This window comes from Tigriopus californicus, chromosome 12 (genome assembly GCF_007210705.1).
Source record: "Tigriopus californicus strain San Diego chromosome 12, Tcal_SD_v2.1, whole genome shotgun sequence".
Lineage (NCBI taxonomy): Eukaryota > Metazoa > Arthropoda > Copepoda > Harpacticoida > Harpacticidae > Tigriopus > Tigriopus californicus.
This window is the reverse complement of record NC_081451.1, coordinates 9,326,991-9,339,946: the sequence shown is the minus strand read 5'-3', so window position 1 is coordinate 9,339,946 and position 12,956 is coordinate 9,326,991. Positions and strand designations below refer to the sequence as shown.

General features: G+C 37.5%; 1 long non-coding RNA gene across 1 annotated transcript; it reads right to left on the bottom strand.

The window, feature by feature from the left end:
- Positions 1-11,846: 11,846 nt before the first annotated feature.
- On the bottom strand, positions 11,847-12,898 carry LOC131891520 (uncharacterized). Its single transcript, XR_009374412.1, has 2 exons — positions 12,367-12,898; positions 11,847-12,110 (listed from the first exon to the last, which is right to left on the bottom strand). It is a non-coding gene; the product is annotated as an uncharacterized LOC131891520 (long non-coding RNA).
- Between the last annotated feature and the right edge of the window lie 58 nt (positions 12,899-12,956).

Here is a 12,956-nt window from a genome sequence, read left to right as displayed (position 1 = left end):
CCAGACTTATCTTCCCATAATCCACTACAATGCAGGAAAAAATATATATTTTAATCTAATATTTAAACTTCACACATTCTTGGCCACGACGCAATTGTTCTGAATTGATATTCAAAACTATCAAGCGCAAACCCTGTAACCACCTTAAAACTAGCGCTGAAAGGCTGTCACGAAACAGTCAAACCTGGAAGAGTGGATTACCAATTTGTTGTCTATTTTTGGGCTTATTCGACAATCAATTTTCATTTTGGCTCCATTCATATACCTTTTTTGGCTTGAAAACCTTTTCCACGTATTTACCAGAAATAAGTACCCCTAATCAACAATATTCTGCACATATGCAACTGTACATCTCGAAAAAGAGGGTTAATATACAGCTCCAGGCTTTTAGGTGTGCCAAATGGGAGAACCGCTGCAGATTGTGTGATAAACTTCTTGTGGCATACTATGATTAAGAAATAAAGTGATTTTATAACCATCAGTTTTAGCCACGATTTAAAAAAGATTCTGTCGAAAATGCATACCCATATAAACTCAAAATGTATTCTCACGGTCAAAATGCAAACCGTGAAGATGCACAGTTTAAAGCCTTTAGGAAAAGCGTGAATTAACGAGACAGAATCAAATCAATACAAAATAAGCTGTGCCCTAATTTTGATCATGCTATTTTGAATGAATTATAAACCGTATTTCACTTCATTTTTTATCTTTGGCTCGGTCGTTTCATCCCAAATCTCTTTCCGCCTAGACACCTGAAAGCAAATTAAGTAAAGCCTCATGTAGTTCTGGGGAGTTTCATAACTTAATAACTCAAACTGGTTGCCTCACGCGATCAAACCTAGATGTTTGAAATGCCAAGTCCTAGTTTGAAAACGCACCCAAAAAAAGCAATTTTCATCTGTAGACACGGAAACCTGCTTTTTTCACCATGTCCTCAACGAACAACTCTTATCAGCAAAAAAACGACGTCATTCAATAATATTTGTTCCCTTCCCCCGGACTCGAAAGACTCGAAATGCATTGAAATATCGAACCCAGATGATATCGGCCATTTCTTTGCTGCGAGTGCAGAAGTTTAATCTACGCCTGGCTTTTAGACGGAGTTTTCCTGGTCTGACGGCCACATTCCTCCGTCGCTCTCTCGTTGGGTCGTGGTCGCTTTGCCGGGCTTAATAAATGCAATACACCCATTGCACAGCAGCCAGGTGAGGGTGGGTGAAAGGGTACGTCAGGTACACTAAGTGCAAGTGAACTGACCCTTTTCTGCAGGAATCCGCTCTATGGGTTGGGTCATTGAAGGTAACGGCTTCATTCACTAATTTTTTGTTTGTCCCAACTTCTGGGAATTGCCCGTGATGCCTGGTGGTAAGAATTCTAGCAAATATCTGCTGTTATTTTTTCAATTCAGATTCAAAACAGGGAGCTCTTTCTGAATGGATCTGAATTCAGCTGTTGAAAATCTCTGACTTTTTTTAGAATGTGAGCTTTTTAACCAATTATTTGAGGGCTTTGTATCAGGGAAATCTGGAGAGTATGAATTTTGAAGCTAATTGCAATGTTATTTGGCGGGCCCATGAGTCTCAGGTAACCAGCTACTTGGCCTTTACTCAGATCAATTGCAGTTTTTAGTCCATTTTTTTATTATTGCTCCAAAGTATTGCTGACCTATTTTTCAAGGGGAAAAACTATTCTACACAAACAAACAAATAACACTTCGATCAAAATCTGAAATTGTCATGTTCTGTACAATCTTTTCTTTTTTTACCTCAGCCCTAATCCGTCTATCACGGCATCAGTTATCATTTTGAATCATGACGAGGATTAAGCCACAAAAGATCAGGAAACTCTACAGAATATCTGTTTACATTTTAGTGTTTAATACTTAAATGTATGGGTTATTTACTGGATTGCGTTGGCTTGACTCTGCTAAAGAGTGCAACACGTTTTAGCCATTTAAGAGTGTCTGTCTTTTAGCAACTATTTTCTATTTCCTTTTTTGTATTTGACATATTTTGCCAAAACGCTCCATTCTCTTCCTAAAAAGTAACTCCTTTACAATTTTGTAAATGGAATGATTGTGGCTTTTGCCAAAGAAGCCGGAACTGTAATCTATTCCTTTCATTCAGGAACAACTAAAGTCCTGCACACAAGGATTAATTTTCAAAAGTTTTAATTGCCAAATAAATCAAAATATATGAATATAAGAGAAATTCATGCACTTGTGCATAGTTTCTGTCCCCATTAGTAACAATAAATTTGAGGGATCAAAGAAGTTATCGTATCTAATAGCCTATTCTTGTCAATTTGGCGCATGAGTTCCCCAAAGGTTTCGCCAAGTTCTAGTTGTTTCTCGACGATCGAAATAAAGTCCCTCTTTTCAGAGGTCTTGGGGAAAATTTGAGGGAGATGCCGATGAAGTCGCGGCAATTCTACCTCTGCCATTCTAACACGATACCTTCATTTCAGGAGGGTCAGGTCACATTTCTAGGCTCGCTTTTTTTCTCATTTTTTGGCATAAAGGGGGTGCATTGTTCCTGCTAATCAGCAAATCAAGTTTTCGTCCTTAAATTGCCCATAAAACGTGATTATTTATATGCTTAGTCACAACGCTGGTCACACGAATTACGCAGTTACATCCCGGGTTTCAGTTTTGCCCTCGTAATCCTTCAAATATAGAACTACCAAGGTGCTTAGGTATACTTGAAGAGAACCGCTCAACTTACATGTTCAAGATGACTGAATATAATGATAATCCGACCGCGGAGGGCGCTTTTTCCTGTTTGCTCTTGCCTTATCAATGATCTAGCCATCCAGGTGAGTGCGACAATTCGTTTCGGTTTCTATTTAGCGCTCAACAAACAATACTATTGTTGCTCATCTTGTTTCTTCATTGTGAAATCCTCTCTGAACCTCAATGTCTAGCTCAGAACATAGACATAAGAAAAACACATTCCTTTTAGAAATTCATCAATTGCACATTGAAAGACATGTATTGTATGAGAAATGTGGCAGTTTAAAAGAGGGTATTTTTCGATCACGAGGTCGGAAAGATAGCTTTTTAGGTCAAATTCAGTTTTGCACTATTTTGATCATTATCAGGGAAGACACTTCTTAAACCATGTAATAGCGTGACACAGACGGTTTTAGGGGGAACTTGAAGGGGTTTGTCATGCTTTGACAAAATTTAGAAAAACTACAGTCCAATTGAAAGTCTTGACATGATCACTTAAAGAAAAAACTGAGGGAGGAAAAAAAAGAATATTTGCCTAGTTTTTGCAATGTCTCCATTTCTCGTGAATTTCTTTGTTTTGACCAGCTCTTCTTAATAATGCATGTTGTGGTCGGCTTTGATAAGTAAACGAAGATGTTTTTTACTTTATTCAATGACTTTGAACCTAGGTTATCCATACCCAATTCATCTAGACTCTCACGCATTGACGGTATTGATTTTACAGCCATTCATGAGTTCAGGCTGCTTCAAAATATAAATTTCAGTTAGAAATTGCAGAAACAAATCTGCTTTGAATTTTGATTTGTCCTTGATCTAAGACAAGATCATTAGCATCAAGTTCAAGAAAAAGGATAGTGAAACAATTTCTACCCTTGAAAACCACCAAAACATTGGAATAACTAAACAAGTAACAACTTTTTTCACTCTTTCATGAGTTATCTTTACGTTTTCGGAACTTATTTTGGTTTATTTTTACAACCTAAAAACAAGGTATTTTGAGGAAAATCATAACCTAAATTTCCAGCCCCTAGTGATGTCACATAAAACCTCGGAACCATCAGCAAATCAAATCATCCCTTATAATTGCCCAAGTCCTGTGCTGCAATAGAGAAGTGTAAAGCTTTGGGATTTCATACTAGTGCGCCCTCTGTTTCTACCATGAAGTAAGTGTCACCACACTTCTTACTGAAGACAAAATTTTGGCAACAAATATTTTTTTTCGTATTTCTGCATGTTTTTGTCCCTTGCCATGTAATGTCGTCTTTTTCAAGTGATGTTTGGACTTAAATGGTTAAAAATAATTGTCAAGCTATTTCCTAGGATGGCGAACAATTTTGTCAATGAAAATTTGGAAGCGTTGGATGTGCTGAAATCATGGTAGTTCTTGCGGCGATTGTGGCGCAGCCTGACTAGCTCACCCAGCTGAAATCCGATCCGGTACTTTACACGTCTCTATAGACAACCAATTATGAATTAAGAAGGGTACTTTGGAATAAACAAAACACGAAATATTCAACTCAATAAAGTATATAAATTAGATCATGGACAGGCTTTTCTTCAAAAAAAACCTTTGCTTATGAGAGCATTGAATTATGTTGGTAGACAATGTTGCATATTGACTAACCCAATCTGTAACTGATTGAGCTTCAATCATAGTAGTTCTTACCACGATTGTGGCGCAGCCTGGCTAGCCACGCTGCTGAAGCCCGAGCCGGGACTTTACACGTCTCTACTGTTTGCTTGACTATTGGAAGAAAACCAAAGCGGGAAATTTGAATTTTCCGGGCACTCTCATTTTCAAGCTCAAAATTTTAAATGTTGAAGAAAAATGTTTTGCTCAAAATAATTACTCCTTACTAAAAATAAATGATATTCTTTCATTTTCAGAAGCATTTCCCTAAAACTTAAAATTAATTGATATTGGCACCTAAAATCTGCTCAGGATTTGAAATTTCCAATCACTTTTTAAAAACTTTGAAAGATAGACTAGCCAATCATATGCTTGAATTTTTACAAGGATACATCTGTCAGTTTAATTTTTCAAGAAAAATGTTTTGCTCAAAATAATTACTCCTTGGTAGCAGATTCAGGATAACACTTACGCTGTAATCTAATACCACAGAGAATCTTGGACTTGGCTAGCCTGAGATCGAACCAGGATTCGCAAATTGGAAAGCAGATGCTCTGCCAATATGGTACCCTAGCATGCCTAAAATTTATATTAGCATATTGATGCACTTAAAACATATATTTTGAAGTATCGTGCAAATCCTGGTCAAATAATATTATCAAATCTCTTAGTTATGCGCTGTCATAAAATTTCAATCATATCTATTTAGCAGATGCTTAGTTATTACGCTTTGAAAGTTGCATTTTGCTGTAAAATCGATCGAAAAATGACCTAAACCTACTTTAGTTAATTGAAAAAAATAAATGATGTGCTTTTATGATAGCATAAAAATAAATGATATTCTTTCATTTTCAGAAGCATTTCCCTAAAACTTAAAATTAATTGATATTGGCACCTAAAATCTGCTCAGGATTTGAAATTTCCAATCACTTTTTAAAAACTTTGAAAGATAGACTAGCCAATCATATGCTTGAATTTTTACAAGGATACATCTGTCAGTTTAATTTTTCAAGAAAAATGTTTTGCTCAAAATAATTACTCCTTGGTAGCAGATTCAGGATAACACTTACGCTGTAATCTAATACCACAGAGAATCTTGGACTTGGCTAGCCTGAGATCGAACCAGGATTCGCAAATTGGAAAGCAGATGCTCTGCCAATATGGTACCCTAGCATGCCTAAAATTTATATTAGCATATTGATGCACTTAAAACATATATTTTGAAGTATCGTGCAAATCCTGGTCAAATAATATTATCAAATCTCTTAGTTATGCGCTGTCATAAAATTTCAATCATATCTATTTAGCAGATGCTTAGTTATTACGCTTTGAAAGTTGCATTTTGCTGTAAAATCGATCGAAAAATGACCTAAACCTACTTTAGTTAATTGAAAAAAATAAATGATGTGCTTTTATGATAGCATAAAAATAAATGATATTCTTTCATTTTCAGAAGCATTTCCCTAAAACTTAAAATTAATTGATATTGGCACCTAAAATCTGCTCAGGATTTGAAATTTCCAATCACTTTTTAAAAACTTTGAAAGATAGACTAGCCAATCATATGCTTGAATTTTTACAAGGATACATCTGTCAGTTTAATTTTTCAAATTTGTCTCGTTTTGCACGGATTATGTTTTACCTACCAAAAACTTTTTCATCAAATGGTAATAAAAAATGTCTTAAGCTTCAAGTTCACAAGTAAATGAACTTCTGGTTAACAATTATGATATCATAGTTATGAATCGTTTATTTTAAGTAAGTTTTAAGTGACATTTTAAACTATTTTTTGCTTATTCTGCATGCTTTTGAAACTTGGAACATTGTCGTTTATTTTTGGGATTTTGAAAAAGCATTCTATATTTCTTGGCAATATCTATAAGGAATAACCAGAGCATTTTGCAGCCAAATTCGGTGCAAATTACAGGTTTTGAAGGGTATTATATCAGTGTCTGTTCAATGGATTTATCTGAAATTTCAATTGCAGGTGTAACTAAGGTTACTCACAATGTATATTAACAACGATTTTAAAAATACTCTCTTTTAATAGGTGTTCAGTGGATTGATACACTATAAGAGCTATTTTTAATGATGCATACTTTTTCAAAATTGATCCTTGTTTTGTTTAGAAAAGAAAAAACGCAACTACGAGTCTTGACATTTGAGCATAATCTTTAAGTTTATTTATAAGTGTAAATGTAAGTGTAGATAAGTGTAGCGAGAACCACCGTGTACAGGCATAATGTTCATTGTAATCTGAAAACTCATGCCAGCAGATGTGGAGGTCATTCCTTCATTCTGCAATAGGTCATAGACTGAGTTTTTGAGAGCAAATAACTTACACAAAATCAAGTTAGCCATAGGAGGAAATCAGTCTAAGTGGTTCCACATAAAAATATTATTTACGTCCCGAGTTCGTCCACCATTACTGAGCAGGTCCTTGTTTATTTATTTGACGACACTTCTCTTCAACTAGAGCCCTTTAACGCCAAACGCACCTGGAGTTCCACCACCATCACCACAACCACCACCACCACCACCACCGCCCTCCAAGTTCTCCAGCGTCCAATCCAGAGGCGTTGAACTTGTAACCACCAAAAACATGCCTGGTTCAGCGGCGTTTGGGCCGTACTCTTGACCGCTGTTTGTTAGGATCTTGGATCGGAGGCACTCTACTAGTGCCCCTCTCCCTACTCTCGTCTCAACCACACTTGAGTCAGTGAGGAGACAAGTGCCCATCCTGGCCTTGTTCTTGCTTGGTGTGTGTAGAGAACATTCCTCTGATTGTTGTCTGCCAGAGAGACTGGATTAGAATTCCTAGTACAGTTGGCATCTTTTCCACAAGGTGTTGTTGCTTGTTAGTAGTGTCCGAAATCGAGAGCGAACCAACCCCCTCAAAATATACCACATTAACACTTGGTGAGTGACAAGTGACAACATGGTATGGTGCAATGCCTAGGTTTAAGTATAAAGTACTATTTTTATGGCCAAGTCCAGTGGCCATTCTTCCTAATAACCTGTTTCTTATCTTGGCCCGGCCTCCAAATTCATGATGTGGTGTACACACCACAAAAAGTGTGATTGCTCTATTTCTGAGGGAGAAACACGTCGTCTTTCGTTTGGAGAATCTGGTAGAGGCCAATGAAAGAGTTGTGGTCACATATTCCCACAGTTTCTCTTTTGATAGACTTACATCTCGATTCTGATGGATTTATTGTCGTGAAAAGTTAACAATTAACGAGATCGAATATTGTGAATGATTTATGAAACGCTCTCTTGAATGTATGATTTCTTTTGGCTTTGTGAGGACGTCTAATCGATCAATATTCATATAGGCATTGTGAACGATATTTTTTAAGGCACTATTATTATCCTTCGGAATTATGCTTCTTAATAAGAAAATGAGGCAATGTTCTCCAATATTGGCCATGATAAATCTAGAAGTTGAGAATATGGTCATTTATCGCATGGATCATCTTTTACAAATCTTTATAATTGTAAAGGATTTCAAATCAATATTTATTCAAACTTCGAGCATTCCATCTTCTCTCCTTGTTAAAGAAAGTTCCTAAATTTACATCATCTGAGCAATTTGTCGATGTATCCACGTACAAAAGTAGAACACGATATAAGACTTTTCAAGTTCTGGATAGATTTTTGGACTAAACGTCGTTACGTCACAATCAAAACAACTTGCTAAGTCGCAAATACTTTAACTCATCATTTTTCTTTATAGCAGAAATAACTTGGGTACAAGTTAGATTGCATTGAGAGCCAATCACGTATCGAAAACTGTTTACCGTCTGCTATGAGCCATGCGAAAAATCCTTTTGTCAAATATCTAGCCAAGTGCTTCCAAATTTCACACTGCTGAGAGTTTGAATCCCGCAGTTAAAAAAATCCCGCTTGACCCCCTCCCCCCCCCTACGATTGGCTTCACATGATTTTTTTTTGCATTAGGACATTTTTTATCAAAAACGAAATTTAAGTGGGGTAATTGGACACGATATTATCTAATTTCTGTTCCTCGAAAGACTGAGAGAAAATGTGAATTTAGTCCCCCCTGGGCCTTGGTAGATGACAAGTCTTCCTAGATGCCGAGTTCCAAATCTTTCATGTTGTCAATAGAAATAATATACAAGACTTCCAGTTTTTGATTCGAAACACATTTGACAAGGTGCAAAACGATGATCATGGACGGGGATCTACCTCACGTTTCTTTACATTCGTTGGATGGAAACAGGATAATTGATTTTGACTTGACTTGAGTGGGTTTTTCTTTTGCAAGATTAGTCACTTGTTCAATATTTAATGACTTTACATTGACATCAAAACATGAATACGTGGCCATAGCGGGGTTTTTTGTCCTCTCCTTTGAAGGGATGCAATGAAGACAAAAAATTGCTGTTCTGTACCAAGGACCAACCTGAGAGTCGAATTATTTAGGACAGTCTCATAGGGGCCCTTATTTGCAACGTCATACTGCCCAAACCAAACGGGAAGACGTACGGCAGATTGCAAAGTAAACTGCTCGTTACATGCCAAGAAAGCGACTTCTTTTTCGAATATTATGTGACCCCGGTCACTAATTATACATATTATTTAGATAGAGTTTGTCAAAAACAGCACAAATGCATCATAATTCAATAAAGAGAAATCAGCCCAATCGGCCCTTAATTCGCTGGAGGCTGGCTCACAAAACGCCCTCTGAAGTCAAGAACGTAAACCGTACTTCATGCAGTGTAAGGCCTGTATCTTGTTACCAGACGCCGAATATTAAAGACCTCATAAAAGTGTGTACGAGAATGCCCTCTTAGGAAATTGCTGATTTATCGAAAAGGAAAAAAGAAACGCTACATCAAGCAACAAAAAGTAGATTTCTAAATCCCTGCGAATATTTCCATTGCTCTGGTCAGTCTGGTTATGTCGATTCTAAAATAAACTCGATTCATTTTCATGTAACTCGAGCCTTGGCAATTACTATAACTTGCTCTTCTTTACATTTGGTTGAAGTTTCATGCAAATGATTTTAATTATTAGCATTTCTTTGTAAATTGTTGGCAAACATGCTTTTTAAAAGTAAGCTTATCATTCTTGTCATGAGGTAACCTCCACAATAAATGCAGGATTAATTTTTAACCTAGGCTCAAAATTCGATCTTTTCATGAATCACGAGTTAATTTTTAAAAAACCATTTGTGATTCCGAAAGAGCAATAGAAGTCGAGTCATTATTCTAGGATTTGTTTGCAGTCCTAGAATGCCAGCCATTTACGGCGCAATTCCGTTCAAGAATTTTCAAGTTCAGACACGAAAGTGAAATCCCTTGGCCATAATCGATCACACCTGTGTCCTTAAACACGCTTTCCTAAAATCATAGCTGAGTCATAATCGGTCTTAGTGGAGCTAAGAACCATTCATCTTGAGCAAATGTTTTTCCCGGTGATGCTCTATCGAAGATAGTTAAATACTAGGTCTTCAAGATCAGATCTCAAGTATGGAGATGGTTCATTGACCTGTTCACCCTGAAATCCATCATCAAGGGTTCTGGACACACACTTCCCAAAACCGGCTGTGACTGGTTGGTTTTCTCTCGCAAGGACGTTTCCTGATGACGGAAGATGAGGGGTGAAATGAGTTGAATGACCGGACCGTTTGTGCCCTCGATGTAGCAGAGGATTTCTCGCATGGTTGTTCCGGTTTCCTCCAACCCTGTGACGGCAAGAACGGAAAGCCAAAAGGGCTTTTCAGAAAATGCTCCTTTTTTTTTTAAGAAAAAAAGTGCTCAGGGTGACTTCCAAATATCATGAATTTCAAATCTATGAGTTTTTAATAACAATTGTAACACTTTGCTCAAATCAGACCAAAATGTGTCGGAACCATGATCTTCAAGGGCCGACAAAGAAGGCCAAGCATCATAATTGCATTGGTCAAAATTTTTAACATCGAAGAAAATAGTCTGCTTCAACATCTCCTTTTTATTACTACCGTTTAAATGAATTCATTACGCTTTGAACTTAAAAAGTATACTAGGTCGAGAATTTTCATGTCTTCCGTTTTCCAGTTTTTGAAGGCACAGTCGAATTTCGATTTACCGATAATGTCCGTCAGCGGAGAACCTATTGTCAAATCGAGACTTGTTACGAGNCCAAATAGAACAACTGGGCATCTAAGGCTTTGTTCCATTTACCAAAAGAAGCAAACAGAGCAAGGCCAATCAAGGCCACGAGTATTTGAGTCATGATCCAGAGAAAGACACGCGTAAAAAAAGGCATGACACGCTCAAGTATGGTCCTAAAACGAATGACTCATTGGTGACTGGCAAGGACAGAAGAGATGATATCCTGAGAGGGAGAATCCTAAAATTTTCTTAATTGTGCCTATAGATCACACATGTAACCCTTTTCTAATTATAATTTCTGTAAGTTGATGGAAGAATTTCAACATTGGCCTCATATCTCATGAATTTCAAATCTATGAGTTTTTAATAACAATTGTAAAACTTTGCGCAAATCAGACCAAAATGTGTCGGAACCATGGTCTTCAAGGGCCGACAAAGAAGGCCAAGTATCATTATTGCATTGGTCAAAATTTTTAACATCAAAGAAAATAGTCTGCTTCAACATCTCCTTTTTATTACTACCGTTTAAATGAATTCATTACACTTTGAACTAAAAAAGTATAGTAGGTTGAGAATTTTCATGTCTTCCGTTTTCCAGTTTTTGAAGGCACAATCGAATTTCGATTTACCGATAATGTCCGTCAGCGGAGAACCTATTGTCAAATCGAGACTTGTTACGAGGGAAATTCAGTATTTGGTGAGAATCAAAATATCATTCAATTCAAATCAATAAAATCGAAGTTCGACTGTACAGTGCTTGAGAACTGAAAAAAAAAACTGTTATACTACAACCTCTCATGTGTAGCGGTGCGCCGAAAGAAGCCTGAAATGGTTTCTCTTCCATTCCCATTTGTCGTTGCTATTTCGGAAGAGGAAGTCTTATTAGAACTTATTAAGAATATTAGTCACGATTAATAACACAAACATTTACCTTCCAATCTTTTTTATTCATCTTTTTATAAGGAAGTTTGAATCAAGACGATAAAGGTCAGTGGTAAAAAAAAGTTACCATTTGAAGTGACTCCTGGCTTAAGGTGCCCCAATTAAGTGGAGTACAAAGTTGTTCCGTACTTCAAGTGTTCTTCCTCCCTCAGTGACCATCAATTTGTATTAGAGACACACATGTGGCTTTCAAGGCCACCAAACTCGTGTTGTTCTATTCCATTGGGCGCTGACCCATCCGTCCTCTATAAAAATACCTCTTATATGCACACCCTGTTCCTTGCGAACCTCCTCTCAAGCAAGAGGAAAAAGGAGCCCCGCCACCCTGAAATGGTCACCCGTTCCATTCATGGCGGGCTTGCACCCTTGCAGATTCTAGATTCCTGTCCTTGCAGATCCATGGGCCTTTCTTTTTTCCTCCTTCTTCTTCTTCTTCTTCTTCTTCTTCTTGTCCTCCCTTGAGCGTTCAGTGTTCCCACGTCTTTGTGATTCAAGCCAGCCAGAAAGCGCGCTGCTGTGTGCCGCTCTCCTTCCTATGGTCCAAGTGTGCATGCACTTCTCTCAAAGTCTCGCCTAACTTGCAAGGAGCATTGCTGCCCCCCACAACAAACTGCCTTGCCCCTTGCTTCCTGTTTGGTCGAGCTCTCACTGAAGGCAACAAGGCCAGACTTGCTCGGCCTTCCAGTTTCTGCAAAAGAGCAAAATTGAGGTTAATGAATTGTGTGTCCTGTATTTTCCGCCATGTGACAGTGCCATTTTTCGATGTCAGCCCTTCGTACCTTGTGTTTGGTTTGGAATGTAAGTTCGTGAAAACATTGGCATTGGTTTGATTCCCTAGGATTGATTAAGTACTTGACGGGAGAGTGTCAACAAAGTGTGATGCTTCAGGCCATTTTTTGTCGAGAGAGCTGGATGCTCCATGAATGATTATGTAAGTGACATACCTTCTTCTCTCAGCTGACCACTTGCTCAAACGAGATGGATTAGTAGGGATGTCAACTTCTGGTAAATATCATTTTAAGATCCACAGCCGATTTTTCTCCTGCTTTTTTGTACCTATCGCATGTTCAGTAGGCATTGAGTGCGTTTATGACGCTTAATTCTAAATAAAAAGCCACTTTAGAAAAGAACTTATTAAAGGTGTTGGATGCATTTGGCCCATTGGGCGATTGAGTTAAACTTTTTTCAAAGTTAAAGAGGGGGAATTTTCTGATTTATGTGTAACTTTCATGTGTGAGGGAGCAGATATAGTAGTAAGCTTTAATTTTGGCTCTTGGTTTGGTTAATTTTGGGGAATATTTCGCTATGCAATTGATTATTTTTGAATCTGCCTTTTGTTCCTGTTTTTATGCCCTTTTTGTCATCCCTATCGACTAAAATGTCAGGTATGTGGTTTTATTTGAGGAGATAAGGCTGAAGACTGTTGTTGTCACTTAATTTGAACTAAGACGTCAAATGAACGAGGCCATAACCTCAATTTCAATGCTTTAATAGTCATGTCGAAAATTCCAATTTTGAGAGAGAGGTGTCGAGT